The following is a 14,803-nucleotide window of genomic DNA, read 5'->3' as shown; positions in this document are numbered from 1 at the left end:
ACACAGTCCTGCAAATTAAAGAGAATTATCAGTTAAGCCCCTGGACATTCTTAAGTGAATGATGCCTCAAGTAGCTGCACCAAGTATTTACTGAACATCCATTTGGTATTTGCCCCCCTCAATCTGCATTTCCCTCCAGTTTAATAGAAGTCAATCTCTAGAAATTGGTTTCAAAGACCCTAACCTTCCATTAATTTAAAAAACGTTTGATAAGTACGGGTGGAAACAAAGCTTCACATTTAGGCTAGTTTGGGGAAGTTGGTTCAATTCCGAGAGACAAACCCTTCATTTTGCTAACTGTCAGATGGATCGTAGTCTATAAGGATTTAAAACAAGGTGTCCGTTGTCTGTGAAAGAGTAGTACTAAGACACTATTTCAAGCTGCTTCGGTAAAATCTTAAAGTTGACTTTTTGACACCATAATTTCTTTCTTAGCAAAACAACAGCACCATGAATTTATCTCTGGAAGTTGGGTTGTGAGATTTTTTTCTTCCCCAAATGAAAGGAGAGGAAAGACAAATGATGAGGATTCATTTAAAAGCCCTGTAAAAATACCATTAAATCTGGACCCCATAATTCGGAATTTGTGACAGTTGAGACAAGGTAACTGCTTTAGAGATTCTATGTAACTTTAAGCCTACTGTAAACTACAATTCTTTTCATTCATTCAATTGTATTTATTAAGCCCTTACTGTGTGCAGAGCACTGTACTAAGCGCTTGGGAAGTACAAGTTGGCAACATATAGAGACGGTCCCTACGCTCACAGTCTAGAAGGGGGAGACAGACAACAAAACAAAACATATTAACAAAGTAAAAGAAATAGAATAAATATGTACAAATAAAATAGAGTAATAAATACGTACAAACATATATACATATATACAGGTGCTGTGGGGAGGGGAAGGAGGTAAGGCGGGGGGATAGGGAGGGGGGAAGGGGGAGAGGAAGGAGGGGGCTCATATCAACCTTATTTTAAAGCACATGCTCTATTTGAAAATCATTACAATTGCCTTTGTAAAAAAAATCTAATCATTTTGCTTATTCACTAATTCACACACCTCCTCTGGCTTTAGTCCAAGTTAGGATTTCCTATACAGCAGAAAGCTTCCAAAATTCTCACCTCAAAGAGTTTACACCTTAGCTCTGGCTCTTCAGAATACCCTCCCTCAAAATCACAACCATAATCAAAGTCTTTAAAACTTCAATTTGCACGAGACCGTATTGAACAAATGTAATAAATATCAGAACTACCGAATCCACCACCCATTTTCACAGCTTTTGTATTTCCCATTAGGATTTTTCTCTACAGAAAAAGGTAGCTCTAAAATGGCAGCTGAGATTCCGACATTCTCACCTCGCTCAACATATTAATAACTGTACCCTACCTCTTATTACTTCCACACTCATGAAGACAGTCTTTTTGATGAAGACAGAATAAAACAGAACATTTCCTATATTAGTGCTTTTTTACTGCTAAGCGCTCATACTCTCTTCCTTTTTCTATCCCCCAGAAGAAGCCGGTAATCTCTTCAGTAGAATTACAATATATGTGACCTGCTTCTGGTTCTTCAGAAAAATAACGTACCAAACAGAATTAACCTGACATACAAATATTAATACAGTCCACCAACAAGCCAAGGAAAATCTAAACTGTAAAATGAGATTTCTTTCTTGAAAAACTGCACATTTCCTTGCAAGGTCAGTGCCAGGACCACGAGCAAGATCATCTGACAATGAAGATGTGAGCCCCAATGAAAATAAAATTTATTTTTCCTAATGAAAAATGATTCGTTTTTTTAAAAAACCTCTCAAACTATGTAAAACAGTTCTAAGTTCCCAGTCATTAGGAAAGCTAATGAAATAGACAGGCCTTCTGAACAAGGACTTTCTATTAGACCTCTTTTTTCCCCAACAAGGTCCAAAACAAAGATGAGATTTATGTGCTTCTTTCATTTGACGCTTAAAGTGATTTGAGAATTCAAACAAAAAAAATCCAACACCACATTCAAAACAGAAATTATTGGTACCATTTTCAAATGTGCAAAAAAACTGCTACTTCTCTCCTTAGGCCTAATATAAAGACTCCAGACCCTTGGAAAATTGAAGGGCTTTTCTTTTTTTTTTTGGTCAGCCTTAAGTGGGGCTGACAGTGTTTTTATTAGGGCACCATACCCCACCCACTCATTCATTTTTTAAATCCAGCAAGGCCAAATTCGGCTTTTAATGAGAACCACTACCCACACACACTTTTCCAATCGCCTCTCACACTTGCAGGACGATCCCCAAATCGTTACTCCCAATGAGAATGCCATTCTCATTGGCTGCTCAGAACATGAGAATAAGAAATGTATTTCTTGATGGGGGGCAGGAGGGAATGGGGGAGAAGGGGGATCGGAACCCCATCATACATTAAGTGTAAAACTGTGCATAAAGGATTTGAAGGCTCTTTGTGAAATGAACACCGTAACAATTTTTTGATGGGTATTATAATGATGATGGTGGTATTTAAGCACTTAATATGTTCCAAGCGCTGTACTAAGGATCTGGGGTAGATACAAGCAGCATGGCTCATTGGAAAGAGCATAGGCTTTGGAGTCAGAGGTCATGGGTTCAAATACCGGCTCTGCCAATTGTCAGCTGTGTGACTTTGGGCAAGTCACTTAACTTCTCTGTGCCTCAGTTACCTCATCTGCAAAACTGGGATTAAGACTGTGAGCCCCAGGTGGGACAACCTGAACACCTTGTATCCTTCCCAGTGCTTAGAACAGTGCTTTGCACATAGTAAGCGCTTAACAAATGCCATCATTATTATAGGAAAAAAAAAATCTGATTTTATTGTTTAACATACGCCTATATGGGGCTAAAAAGGTGCTACGGAAGGCCCGTTTTGCTGCCTACGAATTGCACTTTGCAACAGATTCGGTTTAACAGGCTCTCTCGCTCTCTCTCTCGAGCAATATGCCCGCTGCATTACTCTGCAGGTTATATATATATTTAAAAAAAAAAAGACAATTGAAGGCAGGACTCCAAGGCCTCCGAATCCAGGGACTAGCTGCAGGAGGGGGAAGGGACCACATTGCCACGGTCACAACCGAAAACTACAATCCCTTGTCACCCCACCAGGCAGAGGAGCATTACATCACACCCTCACAATGATCAGGGGGAGGAGGGCGGAGGAGGCTGCTGGCTTCCTGAGCAAATTCGCAGTTATTTCCCCTCTCCACCTTGGCTGCTTGGTTCCGGAATACTGCATGAAAAAAGGATGGAATTTAACTCCGACCACTGCACAATTTCCCGGGATCCTGTCGCCTCCTCCCCCCAAAACACACTCCCCTCCATCGCTGCTGCAAAACTAACTGGATTTATACGCCCTGCATCCCAGGATCCATCTTCTTTCCCACTATGGGGCTGTGCCTTACCCAGCCCTTAAATGCAATTTTTTTTTTCTTTCCGCGTATTTTCCTGGGCACGGAGCTGGGGTGGTTGAATTCCCGACTCCGCATTTTCCCCATTAAACCCTGATGCAAATAAAAACGCATCTGGTTGCATGTTGCAAAAAAAAAAAAACAAAAAAAAACCCGAGAAAATGAGAGCAGAGGAGGGCGGGCGCAGAGACACGTATCGCACAGGAGGTTTTCAAGCACGGGAATCTTGCAAACTCGCCCCCCAACCTAATGTGGAAACTAAAATAAGATCTGATACATTTCCCACACCTCTCTCTAGGAAGCCCGGCCTAGTAAACGCTTTCCCTTTTCCCTCCCGGCTCCTTTGTCGGCCTTAGCAGCAGAAGAATGCAAACCCATTTATATTTATGCAAATGTTTGCAGCAGATTGAAGGGAGGAGGCCCCCTTTTTTTTTTCCAGAAAAAAAAATCCTCTTTTAAAATACCGGATTTTTGTTTACGCTTAATTCATCATCATCATCATCATCAATCGTATTTATTGAGCGCTTACTATGTGCAGAGCACTGTACTAAGCGCTTGGGAAGTACAAATTGGCAACATATAGAGACAGTCCCTACCCAGCAGTGGGCTCACAGTCTAAAAGGGGGAGACAGAGAACAAAACCAAACATACTAACAAAATAAAATAAATAGAATAGCTATGTACAAGTAAAATAAATAGAGTAATAAATGTGTACAAACATATATAATTCATTCATTCATTCGTATTTATTGAGAGCACTGTACTAAGAGCTTGGAAAGTACAAGTTGGCAACATATGTATATATGTTTGTACACATTTATTACCGTATTTTTTTGTTTACGATTAATTCATTTATTCAATCGTATTTATTGAGCGCTTACTGTGTGCACAGCACCGTACTAAGCGCTTGGGAAGTACAAGTTGGCAACATATGTACATGTTTGTACACATTTATTACTGTATTTTTTGTTTACGCTTAATTCATTCATTCAGTCGTATTTATTGAGCGCTTACTGTGTGCACAGCACTGTACTAAGCGCTGGGGAAGTACAAATTGGCAACATGCGTATATATCTTTGTATACATTTATTACTGTATTTTTTTGCTTATGCTTAATTCATTCATTCAATCGTATTTATTGAGCGCTTACTGTGTGCACAGCACTGTTCTAAGCACTTGGGAAGTTCAAGTGGGCAACATATGTATATATGTTTGTACACATTTATTACTGTATTTTTGTTTACGCTTAATTCATTCATTCAATCGTATTTATTGAGCACTTACTGTGTGCAGAGCACTGTACTAATAGCTTGGAAAGTACAAGTTGGCAACATATGTATATATGTTTGTACACATTTATTACTGCATTTTTTTGTTACGCTTAATTCTTTCATTCAGTCGTATTTATTGAGCACTTACTGTGTGTGCAGAGCATTGCACTAAGCGCTTGGGAAGTACAAGTTGGCAACATATGTATATATGTTTGTACACATTTATTACTGCATTTTTTTGTTTATGCTTAATTCATTCATTCAATCGTATTTATTGAGCGCTTACTGTGTGAGCGGAGCATCGTACTAAGCGCTTGGGAAGTACAAGTTGGCAACATATGTATGTTTGTACACATTTATTACTGTATTTATTTTTTTTACTTGTTCATATTTATTCTATTTATTTTATCTTGTTAATATGTTTTGTTGTCTGTCGCCCCCTTCTAGACTGTGACCCCGCTGTTGGGTAAGGACGGTCTCTATATGTTGCCGACTTGTACTTCCCAAGCACTTAGTACAGTGCTCTGCACACAGTAGGCATTCAATAAATACGATTGAATGAATGAATGAACATATACAGACGGTCCCCTACCCAACAGCGGGCTCACAGTCTAGAAGGGGGAGACAAGACAACAAAACAACATATATTAACAAAACAAAATAAATAGAATAAATATGTACAAGTAAAAAATACAGTAATAAACATGTACAAACATATATACATATATACAGGTCCCCCCGTGTCTGCAAAACGGGGGCGACAACGGATTTCTAGACTGGGCCCGCTGTTGGCTAGGGACCGTCACTGTTGCCAACTTGTACTTCCCAAGCGCTTAGTACAGTGCTCTGCACATAGTAAGCATTCAATAAATACGATTGAATGAATGAATGAACATATACAGACGGTCCCCTACCCAACAGCGGGCTCACAGTCTAGAAGGGGGAGACGAGACAACAAAACAAAACATATTAACAAAATAAAATAAATAGAATATGTACAAGTAAAAAAAAAATACTGTAATAAATATGTACAAACATATATACAGGTCCCCCCGTGTCTGCAAAACGGAGGCGACAGCGGATTTCTAGACTGGGCCCGCTGTTGGGTAGGGACCGTCTATGTTGCCAACTTGTACTTCCCAAGCGCTTAGTACAGTGCTCTGCACACAGTAAGCGCTCAATAAATACGACTGAATGAATGAATGAACGTAGAGAGACGGTCCCTTACCCAACAGCGGGCTCACAGTCTAGAAGGGGGAGACGAGACAACAAAACAAAACATAGTAACAAAATAAAATAAATAGAATATGTACAAGTTTTAAAAAATACAGTAATAAATATGTACAATGTACAAGTAAAAAAATAAATACAGTAATAGGCACAAACATTTATACAAATATACAGGTCCCCCCGTGCCTGCAAAACGGAGGCGACAGATTTCTAGACTGGGCCCGCTGTTGGATAGGGACCGTCAACACAAAACATATTAACAAAATAAAATAAATAGAATACGTAGAAGTAAAAAAAATACAGTAATATGTACAATGTACAAGTAAAAAAATAAATACAGTAATATGCACAAACATATATACATATATACAGGTCCCCCCGTGTCTGCAAAACGGAGGCGACGGCGGATTTCTAGACTGGGCCCGCTGTTGGGTAGGGACCGTCAACACAAAACATAGTAACAAAATAAAATAAATAGAATATGTAGAAGTAAAAAAATACAGTAATAAATATGGACAATGTACAAGTAAAAAAAAAATACAGTAATATGTCCAAACACATATACATATATACAGGTCCCCCCGTGTCTGCAAAACGGAGGCGACAGCGGATTTCTAGACTGGGCCCGTCTATGTTGCCAACTTGTACTTCCCAAGCGCTTAGTACAGTGTTCTGCACACCGTAGGCGCTCACTAAATACGACTGAATGAATGAATGAACATATAGAGACGGTCCCCTACCCAACAGCGGGCTCACAGTCTAGAAGGGGGAGACAAGACAACAAAACAGACTAACAAAATAAAATAAATAGAATAGGCACAAGTAAAAAAAATATAGTAATAAATATGCACAATGTGCTAGTAAAAAAATAAATACAGTAATATGCACAAACATATATATCCTCCCCCTCTTAGACTGTGAGCCCACTGTTGGGTAGGGACTGTCTCTATATGTTGCCAATTTGTACTTCCCAAGCGCTTAGTACAGTGCTCTGCACATAGTAAGCGCTCAATAAATACGATTGATGATGATAATGATGATGATATACATATATACACGTCCCCCCGTGCCTGCAAAACGGAGGCGACAGAGGATTTCTAGACTGGGCCCGCTGTTGGGTAGGGACCGTCAACACAAAACATATTGACAAAATAAAATAAATAGAATATGTAGAAGTAAAAAAAAATACAGTAATGAATATGGACAATGTACAAGTAAAAAAAATAAATACAGTAATATGTACAAACACATATACAGGTCCCCCCCAATGTCTGCAAAACGGAGGCGACAGCGGATTTCTAGACTAGGCCCGCTGTTGGGTTGGGACTATGTTGCCAACCTGTACTTCCCAAGCGCTTAGTACAGTGTTCTGCACACAGTAAGAGCTCAATAAATAGGACTGGATGGATGAATCGCCCGGCCACCAATCCTTTCCGCCTCGAAATACGTCCCCTAGTCAAGCCTCCCCCCTCCCCCCACCAATGCCACCTGAAAGTACGTTAGATGCTCCCCTCCCACCCAAAGTCGCTTTGCAACAGCCCCCCGGAGACGGTTGCATAAATCTCGACTGGATTTTTTTAAAAAAGACACAATTAGGACGATACCTTACCCACCTCATAAAGTGCGGCAGTGCTTAAACCCAGCAAATCGAGGCACACAATGCCACCTGAAAGTACGTTAGATGCTCCCCTCCCGCCCAAAGTCGCTTGGCAACAGCCCCCCTCGAGACGGTTGCATAAATCTCGACTGGATTTTTTTTTAAAAAAGACACGATTAGGACGATATTTCACCCACCTCATAAAGTGCAGCAGTGCTTAAATCCAGCAAATTGAGGCATACAAGGTAGACGTGGAAATGGAGAGGGGGGGGGGAAAGAAGTCCAAAAAGGGGGGGGAAAAAAAGTCCAAAAAACGATTTTTTTTCTTTTTGTCTTTCTCTGTTTTTTTTTTTTTTTTGTCGATTTTAAACGTTCAGAAGCCAGCAGCCACTGTGTCGGCCATTTTGGCTTGAAATCCCTCGCTGGCTTCTCCTTCTCCCTGTCCCTGTGTCTCCCCCCTTCTCGAAAGGAAGCAGCTTTTTTTTTGTGACCTTCAAAGAGGGGGCGGGTCACGTGGCCCGGCCCCGGCTGTCAATCACCGCAGGGGGCGGGGCCTCCGCGCCTTAAAGGGAAAGCGCCCCCTTTCTTTCTCCCCCTCCCCGCCGTTCACTCTCACTGTTCTAATACCATCATCATCATCATCAATCGTATTTATTGAGCGCTTACTATGTGCAGAGCACTGTCCTAAGCGCTTGGGAAGTCCAAATTGGCAACACATAGAGACAGTCCCTACCCAACAGTGGGCTCACAGTCTAAAAGGGGGAGACAGAGAACAGAACCAAACATACCAACAAAATAAAATAAATAAGATAGATATGTCCAAGTAAAATAAATAAATAAATAGAGTAATAAATATGTACAACCATATCAATCAATCAATCGTATTGATTGAGCGCTTACTGTGTGCACAGCACTGGACTAAGTACAAGTTGGCAACATAATACGTATGTATATATGTTTGTACATATTTATTACTCTATTTATTTTACTTGTACATATCTATTCGATTTATTTTATTTTGTTAGTATGTTTGGTTTTGTTCTCTGTCTCCCCCTTTTAGACTCTGAGCCCGCTGTTGGGTAGGGACTGTCTCTATATGTTACCAACTTGGACTTCCCAAGCGCTTAGTACAGTGCTCTGCACATAGTAAGCGCTCAATAAATACAATTGATGATGATGATGGCAGGGTTTTTTTAATGGCATTGATTACGCGCTTACTATGTGCGAAGCATCATCATCAATCGTGTTTATTCAGCGCTTACTGTGTGCAGAGCACTGTACTAAGCGCTTACTTATGTGCGAAGCACGCAGAGCACTGGACTAAGCGCTTGGGAAGTCCAAGTTGGCAACATAATACTCATTAGAAGGATGGCAGGGGTTTTTTATGGCATTTATTACGCGCTTACTATGTGCAAAGCACTGCATTAAGCGCTTACTATGTGCGAGCACTGTTCTAATAATAACAGCAGTAATGATGGCATTTATTAAGCGCTTACTGTGCTGTTCTAATAATAATGATGGCATTTATTAATCAGTCAATCAATCGCATTTATTGAGCGTTTACTGTGTGCAGAGAACTGGGCTAAGCGCTTGGGAAGTACAAGTTGGCAACATAATACTCATTAGAAGGATGGCAGGGATTTTTTATGGCATTTATTACGCGCTTACTATGTGTGAGGCCCTGTATTAAGCGCTTACTATGTGCGAAGCACTGTTCTAATAATAACAGCCGTAATGATGGCATTTATTAAGCGCTTACTGTGCTGTTCTAATAATAAAGATGGCATTTATTAGTCAATCAATCAATCAATCGTATTTATTGAGCGCTTACTGTGTGCAGAGCACTGGGCTAAGCGCTTGGGAAGTCCAAGTTGGCAACATAATACTCATCAGAAGGATGGCAGGGGTTTTTTTATGGCACTTATTACGTGCTTACTATGTGCGAGGCACTGTATTAAGAGCTTACTATGTGAGAAGCGCTGTTCTAATAATAACAGCAGTGATGATGGCATTTATTAAGCGCTTACTGTGCTGTTCTAATAATAATGATGGCATTTATTAGTCAATCAATCGTATTTATTGAGCGCTTACTGTGTGCAGAGCACTGGGCTAAGCGCTTGGGAAGTCCAAGTTGGCAACATAATACTCATTAGAAGGATGGCAGGGTTTTTTATGGCACTTATTACGCGCTTACTATGTGCGAGGCACTGTATTAAGCGCTTACTATGTGCGAAGCGCTGTTCTAATAATAACAGCAGTGATGATGGCATTTATTAAGCGCTTACTGTGCTGTTCTAATAATAATGATGGCATTTATTAGTCAATCAATCAATCAATCGTATTTATTGAGCGCTTACTGTGTGCAGAGCACTGGGCTAAGCGCTTGGGAAGTCCAAGTTGGCAACATAATACTCATCAGAAGGATGGCAGGGTTTTTTTTATGGCATTTATTACACGCTTACTATGTGCGAGGCACTGTATTAAGCGCTTACTATGTGAGAAGCGCTGTTCTAATAATAACAGCAGTGATGATGGCATTTATTAAGCGCTTACTGTGCTGTTCTAATAATAATGATGGCATTTATTAGTCAATCAATCAATCGTATTTATTGAGCGCTTACTGTGTGCAGAGCACTGGGCTAAGCGCTTGGGAAGTCCAAGTTGGCAACATAATACTCATCAGAAGGATGGCAGGGGTTTTTTTATGGCACTTATTACGCGCTTACTATGTGCGAGGCACTGTATTAAGAGCTTACTATGTGAGAAGCGCTGTTCTAATAATAACAGCAGTGATGATGGCATTTATTAAGCGCTTACTGTGCTGTTCTAATAATAATGATGGCATTTATTAGTCAATCAATCAATCAATCGTATTTATTGAGCGCTTAGTGTGTGCAGAGCACTGGGCTAAGCGCTTGGGAAGTCCAAGTTGGCAACATAATACTCATCAGAAGGATGGCAGGGGGTTTTTTTATGGCATTTATTACACGCTTACTATGTGCGAGGCACTGTATTAAGCGCTTACTATGTGCGAAGCTTTGTTCTAATAATAACAGCAGTAATGATGGCATTTATTAAGCGCTTACTGTGCTGTTCTAATAATAATGATGGCATTTATTAGTCAATCAATCAATCGTATTTATTGAGCGCTTACTGTGTGCAGAGCACAGGACTAAGCACTGTATTAAGCGCTTACTATGTGCCAAACACTGTTCTAATACTAATAATAATAATAATGGCATTTATTAAGCGCTTACTATGTGCCAAGCGCTCTTCTAATACTGATAATGATGACGGCATTTACTAAGCGCTTACTATGTGCCAAGCGCTGTTCTAATACTGATAATAATGATGGCATTTATTAAGCGCTTACTATGTGCGAAGCACTGTTCTAATACTGGTAATAATGATGGCATTTATTAAGCGCTTACTATGTGTTAAGCGCTTACTATGTGCGAAGCACTGTTCTAATAATACCAATAATTATGATGGCATTTATTAAGCACTTACTATATGCCAAGCGCTGTTCTAATACTGATAATAATGACGGCATTTATTAAGCGCTTACTATGTGCCAAGCACTGTTCTAATACTAATAATAATGATGGCATTTATTAAGCGCTTACTATATGCCAAGCACTGTTCTAATACTAATAATAATGATGGCATTTATTAAGCGCCTACTATGTGCCAAGCGCTGTTCTAATACTAATAATAATGACAGCATTTATTAAGCGCTTACTATGTGCCAAGTGCTGTTCTCTTACTAATAATAATGATGGCATTTTTTTATGTCATTTATCAAGTGCTTACTACGTGCAACGCACTTATTAAGCGCTATGTGCGAAGCACTGTTCTAATAATAATAATAATAATAATGATGGCATTTATTACGCACTTACTATGTGCCAAGCGCTGTTCTAATACTAATAATAATGATGGCATTTATTAAGCTCTTACTATGTGCCAAGCACTGTTCTAATACTGATAATAATGATGGCATTTATTAAGCACTTAGTATGTGCCAAGCGCTATTCTAATACTAATAATAATGATGGCATTTATTAAGCACTTACTATGTGTTAAGTGCTTACTATGTGCGAAGGACTGTTCTAATACTAATAATAATGATGGCACTTATTAAGTGCTTACTATGTGCAAAGCGCTGTTCTAATACTAATAATGATGATGGCATTTATTAAGCGCTATGTGCAAAGTGCTGTTCTAATACTAATAATGATGATGGCATTTATTAAGCGCTTACTATGTGCAAAGCACTGTTCTAATAATAATAATGATGATGGCATTTATTAAGCACTTACTATGTGCGAAGCACTGTTATCATAATAATAATAATAATGGCATTTATTAAGTGCTTACTATGTGCGAAGTGCTGTTCTAATACTAATAATGATGATGTCATTCATTAAGTGATTACTATGTGCAAAGCGCTGTTCTAATACTAATAATAATGATGGCATTTATTAAGCGCTTACTATGTGCGAAGCGCTGTTTTAATACTAATAATAATGATGGCATTTATTAAGCACTTACTATGTGCAAAGCACTGTTCCAATAATAATAATAACGATGGCATTTATTAAGCATTTACTATGTGCAAAGCACTGTTCTAATAATAATAATGGCATTTATTAAGCGCTTATTATGTGCAAAGCACTGTTCTAAGCGCTGCAGAGGTTACAAGGTTCCAGTAAGGTTACAGTAAGCGCTCAATAAATACGATTATTTTAGACTGTGAGCCCACTGTTGGGTAGGGACTGTCTCTCTATGTTGCCAACTTGTACTTCCCAAGCGCTTGGTACAGTGCTCTGCACACAGTAAGCGCTCAATAAATATGATTGATGATGATGATGATTGAATGAAAAGAGGTGGAGGCGGGATTAGAACCTACAACCTCTGACTTTCAAGCCCGGGCTCTTTCCACTAAGCCACGCTGCTTCTCTTGTAGCCTCCCCAGCGCTTAGAACAGTGCTTTGCACATAGTAAGCACTTAACAAATGCCATCATCATCATCATTATTATTATCTGCAAAATGGGGATTAAGACTGTGAGCCCCTCGTGGGACAACCTGATTCCCCTGCAATAATAATAATGATGATGGTATTTGTTAGGTGCTTACTATGTGCCAAGCACCGTTCTAGGCACTGGGGTAGATACAAAGTAATCAGGCTGTCCCACGTGGGGCTCACAGTCTTCATCCCCATTTTCCAGATGAGGTCGCTGAGGCCCAGAGAAGTGAAGTGACTTGCCCAGGGTCACACAGCAGACAAGCGGCAGAGCCGGGATTAGAACCCATGTCCTCTGATTCCCAAGCCCGGGATTTTGCCTCTAAGACACGCTGCTTCTCTGTACCCATCTGTACCCACCCCAGCACTTAGAACAGGGCTTGGCACATAATAAGTGCTTAATAGCATTATTGTTATTATTATTATTATTATTATCATTATTATTATTATTATTATTATTACTGAGCGTTGGAATGGAAACAAGCAAATTGGATTGGGCACCGTCTCTGTCCCGCATGGGCTTTCCGTTCTCAGTCCTCATTTTACAGATGAGGGAACTGAGGCCCAGAGAAGTGAAGCAATGATAATGATTATGGTATTTGTTAAGTGCTTATTATGTGCCCAGGAACTGTACTAAGCGCTGGAGTGGATAGAAGCTAATTGGGTCGGACACAGTCCCTGCCCACATGGGGTTCACACTCTCATCCTCATTTTACAGAAGAGGGAACTGAGGCCCAGAGAAGTGAAGTAATGATAATGATTATGGTATTTGTTAAGTGCTTATTATGTGCCAGGCACTGTACTAAGCGCTGGAGTGGATACGAGCTAACTGAGTTGGACACAGTCCCTGCCCACATGGGGTTCACACTCTCATCCTCATTTTACAGAAGAGGGAACTGAGGCCCAGAGAGTGAAGTAATGATAATGATTATGGTATTTATTAAGTGCTTATTATGTGCCAGGCACTGTACTAAGCGCTGGAGTGGATACAAGCTAACTGGGTTGGACACAGTCCCTGCCCACATGGGGTTCACACTCTCATCCTCATTTTACAGATGAGGGAACTGAGGCCCAGAGAAGTGAAGTAATGATAATGATTATGGTATTTGTTAAGGGCTTATTATGTGCCCAGGCACTGTACTAAGCGCTGGAGTGGATACGAGCTAACTGGGTTGGACACAGTCCCTGCCCACATGGGGTTCACGCTCTCATCCTCATTTTACAGATGAGGGACCTAAGGCCCAGAGAAGTGAAGTAATGATAATGATTATGGTATTTGTTAAGTGCTTATTATGTGCCCAGGCACTGTACTAAGCGCTGGAGTGGATAGAGCTAATTGGGTCGGACACAGTCCCTGCCCACATGGGGTTCACACTCTCATCCTCATTTTACAGATGAGGGAACTGAGGCCCAGAGAAGTGAAGTAATGATAATGATTATGGTATTCCTTGTGCTTATTATGTGCCAGGCACTGTACTAAGCGCTGGAGTGGATACAAGCTAATTGGGTTGGACACAGTCCCTGCCCACATGGGGTTCACACTCTCATCCTCATTTTACAGATGAGGGAACTGAGGCCCAGAGAGTGAAGTAATGATAATGATTATGGTATTTGTTAAGCGCTTATTATGTGCCAGGCACTGTACTAAGCGCTGGAGTGGATACAAGCTAATTGGGTTGGACACAGTTCCTGCCCACATGGGGTTCACACTCTCATCCTCATTTTACAGATGAGGGAACTGAGGCCCAGAGAAGTGAAGTGACATGGGATTCATTCATTTAATCGTATTTATTGAGCGCTTACTGTGTGCAGAGCACTGTACTAAGCGCTTGGGAAATCCAAGTTGGCAACATATAGAGATGGTCCCTACCCAACAGTGGGCTCACAGTCTAGCTGTGGATTAGAACCCATGACCTTCTGATTCCTAGGTCTATGCTCTATTCACTTCGCCATGCTGCTTCTTTCACACATTTTCCACCTCACATCAATCAATCAAGCAATTGTACTTATTGAGCGCTTACTGTGTGCACAGCACTGTACTAAGCGCTTGGGAAGTCCAAGTTGGCAACATGTACAGATGGTCCCTACCCAACAGTGGGCTCACAGTCTAAAAGGGGGAGACAGAGAACAAAACCAAACACACTAACAAAATAAAAGAAATACAATAGATATGTACAAGTAAAATAAATAAATAAATAGAGTAATAAATATGTACAAACATCATCATCATCATCAATCATATTTATTGAGCG

General features: G+C 40.3%; 1 protein-coding gene across 1 annotated transcript in view; it reads right to left on the bottom strand.

Annotated features, from left to right (window-relative positions):
* TNRC6B (trinucleotide repeat containing adaptor 6B) overlaps positions 1-14,803 on the bottom strand; it is a 201,421-nt gene that overhangs the window by 131,462 nt on the left and 55,156 nt on the right. The window lies entirely within an intron of this gene.

This window comes from Tachyglossus aculeatus, chromosome 14, assembly GCF_015852505.1.
Source record: "Tachyglossus aculeatus isolate mTacAcu1 chromosome 14, mTacAcu1.pri, whole genome shotgun sequence".
Lineage (NCBI taxonomy): Eukaryota > Metazoa > Chordata > Mammalia > Monotremata > Tachyglossidae > Tachyglossus > Tachyglossus aculeatus.
Note: the sequence above shows the minus strand (reverse complement) of the source record. Positions and strands in the feature narration are given on the sequence as shown.